The following is a 6,000-nucleotide window of genomic DNA, read 5'->3' as shown; positions in this document are numbered from 1 at the left end:
TGGAATAGACGGAAGGACTTTATCTTATATTCTTCCAACTGGCATTGTGTTCACATGATGCAGTTTGGCAATTTTCTAGGTGGACAGACCTCCGTCAATGAGTTGGATGATGTTGTCCCTCTTTTCTTTATTCATGGCTGTTCCCCAATTAGAACCAGTGATCTTCTGCTTGGGAATCAATGTCATAATGCACTGAGCTATTAAAGAATGTAAGAACAGGTTGTAATTTGTAGTATACAAGAATAAAACATTCTGATGTACTTCTGCACTGAAACAGTTTGTGATGGTGTATTTCTGCACGGGGACAGTTTCTGGTGCTGTATTTCTGTACTGAACTTGGTTCTGGTGCTCTATTTCTAGTTATTATAAATAATTCAGGAGAGACACTAATATTATACTTTGATGCTTCTCTACATATTTAATTAAGGTGGGGGCCCTGTATGTGCTAAAATAAATTTCGGCAAAGCACTGTATATGCTAATTCCGGGGTGCTATAATTCAGCTGGCAGCACTGCATTTCATAAATCTCCTTTTGGGAGGAGGCGCAGTAATATATTCCCATTACTTCTTAGTGGCGACATTTTGGAGATGTAAATTATGGAGAATCTGCCCTGGTCAGTGATTTGTCATTTGTTCAATGACTGATGTGGTGGAAGACTCTGGCAGGGACACTTGTACTTGGTGGCACAGATACGGCTGTAATCATTTTGGTTTTACTCTCTTTCTACACTTTAGGGTTGTTCTTTTCCCCCAGTGGGGTATTGTATACTAGCAGCACACCCTGGGCCGCTCTCCTGACAGCTGTTGGGGTACAAGCCATGGGCCGGTCAGGTGACCTCACAGGAATGCCGCCGCTGCGCATACAAGTGTGTGTGTGGGGGCAGAGAGGCACAGACTACCCCGCTACTGCAAGAGACTGACGTGAGCATCCACCAATAGAGAAGGAGAGTCCTAGGCAGCCGACCAATTAGCTGCTAGTCCCTGCAGGCGGACGCCTCGTACAACCCTGTTTTAAAAAAATCTAAACGAATGAGAGAAAACTTGGGTGAGTGTCACCGCTAGAGGAAGAGAGGGATGTGAGGAGGCAGAGGCTGCCGCGTCTTCCTCAAGGATGGTGATGGTGAGTGTCCTACATTATAGTGACGAGAATCTGTGCGCACTTATGTGTCTGCATGGGAGAGTTGTAAGAACGGGTTAATGGCGCTAAGGAATGAACTAATTGAGAGCTACAAGTAGCAGCAGCTATGACAATGGTTGTTGGACGTGTTCACACTATGTCCCTGACAATCTGCTGGATGCTGCTTCTTCAAGGGGCGCTCCACACACATTCATACTGATGGCTTGTGTGACATAAAAGTCATGCAACTGAAAATTATATATTGATGTCACAACTTTTGACCAAAATGTTTATTCTATTGAAAGGTTTGGGGGAAGGGGTCACTGCTGTGTTAAAGGCTCAGGAATGGGCCTTACAAATTCTGCGGACCTCTGTAAATGTTTCAGGACTATGTGTGTCATGTGTGAGACACGCTGTGTGCAGATTGTTCTATCTGATTTTAGAACCAATGAATAACACTTATAAGGTACAAGTCTGTGTATGGGCACCCACATGCACCAAACATTCTGCAACATTTCATACATTGCATGCAAATTAAAGGAACTCCGATTCCAACAAAAGTAACTATGATTGTCACCACTCACTATGAATGTCCGTTGTGTGCCGTGAATTATTGTCATATTACTAAACATCTGGATAAAAAAAATTCTGCCTACTAACACTGCAGTGAGATGGTGAGCATTGCCATATCGGCTACGCCAGGGAGCTGTTCCTGAGATCTAGTGTTGTCACAGATGGTAGGTGTCCCGGTGACATTCGGCTTGGCTTGGTAAGGGCTGGAGGGGAGAGGGTGTCCCGGTGACATTCGGCTTGGCTTGGTAAGGGCTGGAGGGGAGAGGGTGTCCCGGTGACATTCGGCTTGGCTTGGGAAGGGCTGGAGGGGAGAGGGTGTCCCGGTGACATTTGGCTTGGCTTGGTAAGGGCTGGAGGGGAGAGGGTGTCCCGGTGACATTCGGCTTGGCTTGGCAAGGGCTGGAGGGGAGAGGGTGTCCCGATGACATTCGGCTTAGCTTGGTAAGGGCTGGAGGGGAGAGGGTGTCCCGGTGACATTCGGCTTGGCTTATTAAGGGCTGGAGGGAAGAGGGTGTCCCGGGACATTCGGCTTGGCTTGGTAAGGGCTGGAGGGGAGAGGGTGTCCCGGTGACATTCGGTTTGGCTTGGTAAGGGCTGGAGGGGAGAGGGTGTCCCGGTGACATTCGGCTTGGCTTGGTAAGGGCTGGAGGGGAGAGGGTGTCCCGGTGACATTTGGCTTGGCTTGGTAAGGGCTGGAGGGGAGAGGGTGTCCCGGTGACATTTGGCTTGGCTTGGTAAGGGCTGGAGGGGGTGTCCCGGTGACATTCGGCTTGGCTTGGTAAGGGCTGGAGGGGAGAAGGTGTCCCGGTGACATTCGGCTTGGCTTGGTAAGGGCTGGAGGGGAGAGGGTGTCCCGGTGACATTCGGCTTGGCTTGGTAAGGGCTGGAGGGGAGAGGGTGTCCCGGTGACATTCGGCTTGGCTTGGCAAGGGCTGGAGGGGAGAGGGTGTCCCGGTGACATTTGGCTTGGCTTGGTAAGGGCTGGAGGGGAGAGGGTGTCCCGGTGACATTTGGCTTGGCTTGGTAAGGGCTGGAGGGGAGAGGGTGTCCCGGTGACATTTGGCTTGGCTTGGTAAGGGCTGGAGGGGAGAGGGTGTCCCGGTGACATTCGGCTTGGCTTATTAAGGGCTGGAGGGAAGAGGGTGTCCCGGGACATTCGGCTTGGCTTGGTAAGGGCTGGAGGGGAGAGGGTGTCCCGGTGACATTCGGCTTGGCTTGGTAAGGGCTGGAGGGGAGAGGGTGTCCCGGTGACATTCGGCTTGGCTTGGTAAGGGCTGGAGGGGAGAGGGTGTCCCGGTGACATTTGGCTTGGCTTGGTAAGGGCTGGAGGGGAGAGGGTGTCCCGGTGACATTTGGCTTGGCTTGGTAAGGGCTGGAGGGGAGGGGGTGTCCCGGTGACATTCGGCTTGGCTTGGTAAGGGCTGGAGGGGAGAAGGTGTCCCGGTGACATTCGGCTTGGCTTGGTAAGGGCTCGAGGGGAGAGGGTGTCCCGGTGACATTCGGCTTGGCTTGGTAAGGGCTGGATGGGAGAGGGTGTCCCGGTGACATTCGGCTTGGCTTGGTAACGATGGGAGGGCTCTGCCACATCAGAGAATGTACAGTAGAATAATTGCAACTTCACAGATTTCCTTCTTGACTTTTCTGTGAACCCGTTCTTGAATCTGCTGCATATTTTCCAGCGCACTCCACATATCTGTCTTATCTACGTGACAGATGACCTCACCACCTTACCTTACTAGGATGGCTACATCTGTACTGTGATTGTAAGGTCTATCCACCATAGCTGAATGTATAGTGGAAATTCTAACATTTTAAGAATCTCCATAGTCCACATAACATTGTACATTTATTACTTACATGTTGTGTGGCTACTATTTTCCTGCTCCTCCACACACATAGATACTTTTCAGAAAATTGACTACAAAGTTTTCTAGAGCTGATCTGTCACACTGGGAAAAGTTTACAGTACATTGGGTACCACTTTATTATGAGATGGGAAGCTTGCATTGGTATGGGCACCTGCTTGTTTCTATCTGACCAGACTTGTATAAGCCGGAAATGTCATAATAAATCCTCGATCTCTTAAAGGGCATCTACCACCAGGATGAAACACTATATGCAAATGAGCCTGAGAGACTCCAGGCTTAACTAACACCTACGGAGCCTGGAGCCCCTCAGGGTCATCTGCATACAGTCCCCCAGTGGGAGCGAAGTCTACTCCATGCCACAGTAGCTTATTAGTAATTACCTTATTAGTTAGATTAAGTACAGTCTAGTTCAGACATTATTTTCTGTAAATAGATAAGGGTTTAGCACAGTACTAGTCACCTACCATCAGATTTACCTTGATAGGTAGTTTTTCTATGCTAGGTTTCCTTTAAAGGCTCGCTGACAATGGCATATCTTTTGTTCATGAGAAGCAAGTGCTCATATAGTGCGTTGGTTTACATGAAGTATTCACTACATGTGTACTAAGGAATGATTGTTTGGGCTGGATCACATCTGCATTGCTGGATTCTGTTATTCTTTTCCATTATAGAAGAGTATATGGGAAGCTGTATACTAAATGTATACAGAATGTGACACCATGAACGCAGTTGTAGACCTGACTTTAGCCTTCATGCACAAAAACTAGATATTCGTGTTCTGTTCTTGTCAAAGGATAACACACAGACATTTTCCTGTCGGCTAACACACATGATCGTGATTTCCATGGATCTGGGTGTAGACCACCTGCCCGAGCTGCGGGTCCAATTCTCCAATGCTGCAACACAACAACAGCAATTCTTTTGTGCGTAAGTTTGTTCATTCATTCATATAGCCTTTTATTATAGTGGACATGACATTTCTAGTAACACAAGTAACTCAGAGGTCTGAAATGTTGTTATAGGATATCTATCTAGGAACTTTCCAGGGTGTTTTAGAATATTGCAGTAATGTGTGTTGTATAATAGGACTTCTAATCCACATTATTAACATACTGTATATTACAAGAAAGTTCTGCTTATTTCTCAAATACTGGATTACATAGGGAGAATGATTGCAGGGGATACATAAAACTGTAGCTGCTGTGTGAGCAGCACAATCCTGACACTATAACAATGTGTATGGGACAGGACAGAGAAGTCTGACTTGTCTGTACCTGCAGTGCTGTAATGTATACGGCATACTGGTGAGAGAATTTCTTCCAGAACATGTATATCTCTTACTGATGCCCAAGTAGTAGTAATAGTTCCACACTATTATCTGCACACTGCCCCACTTGATGTTTCCAGCACTATATTGTAGCAGTTTATCTATCTATCTATCTATCTATAAGAATGAAAAAACGGCAGCACTCCATATAGTGAAAAGAAATGTGGTTTTTATTCCACCTCGTGCGACGTTTCGGCTGTTTCCCAGCCTTTGTCAAGCCAATTGTGTCATGTTATACAGAGATATTTATAGTCACATAGTGATGACATCATAGTATTAGTAAACAAACATAAGTGATCAGTATATACATATAATACAGTGCATATTCTGTTGTGATCCAATGTATAAGTACAGCATATAAATTCACCTTAGTGCAGCGGTATTGCTCATAAGCGATCATATAATCATTACATAAAAATTGCAGATAATATCAGAAAAGTGCTCTAATGGTTCACCTGTATGGGTACCTCCTCCTGGTGTAGTCTAACACATGGACGCTATTCGCGTCTCAAAGGCGCTACTGCGCATGTCTGTGAAAAGTCAAGGAGAGCAGATGCTGTAATGCGCATGTCGCGCATGCGCACAAGCATAACGGCATATGGAGACGCCATCTTGGAAAAGGGTATGTGCCAGCACAGCCAATAGTTCTCATAAAACATCGGAAAAACCTGACTAGCATAGGATAAACAGATCACTGCTTGTACACCTAATGGTTGTCTTTGTAGTGAACTAAAAATGAGTGTGACAATAACATTATATCGCAGCAGACCGAATCGTGGGTCATAATTAGGTATGTTCTATATGGCAACGGTACCGTAGTCATAGTACCAGGCTAGTAACTTGCTAACCACAGAGTGTGGGCTACCTAGACATGTCAAAAAAAGTCTATAGAGAATACCACCAAAGTATGTGGGTTACAAGCCTCAGGTACTACCCATGGATGGGCAGAACCCAGGTTCGTGTGGAGTATATGCAGGTCCTAAGTGGAAATGTATCCATCCCCTACCAAGGGCACTGCGAGTGACTCCCCCACTAGTGGAAAAAGAAAAAAGCCCTAGCGGTTACACAAGTACCTATATATCATCAGAACTGTAGTGCTGCTATAAGTGAGTATT

The 6,000-nt window shown here is 46.5% G+C and overlaps 1 protein-coding gene across 3 annotated transcripts in view; it reads left to right on the top strand.

Moving 5' to 3' along the window:
* Positions 1 to 971: 971 nt before the first annotated feature.
* The window catches only part of ARHGEF10 (Rho guanine nucleotide exchange factor 10), a 126,618-nt gene continuing 121,589 nt past the window's right edge, over positions 972 to 6,000 (top strand). For all 3 annotated transcript variants that reach the window (XM_072142331.1, XM_072142330.1, XM_072142329.1), the window contains exon 1: positions 972 to 1,120. The gene's annotated coding sequence lies outside the window, so the exon portion shown is untranslated. The remainder of the gene's footprint in view (positions 1,121 to 6,000) is intronic.

This window comes from Engystomops pustulosus, chromosome 3 (assembly GCF_040894005.1).
Source record: "Engystomops pustulosus chromosome 3, aEngPut4.maternal, whole genome shotgun sequence".
NCBI lineage: Eukaryota > Metazoa > Chordata > Amphibia > Anura > Leptodactylidae > Engystomops > Engystomops pustulosus.
Note: the sequence above shows the minus strand (reverse complement) of the source record. Positions and strands in the feature narration are given on the sequence as shown.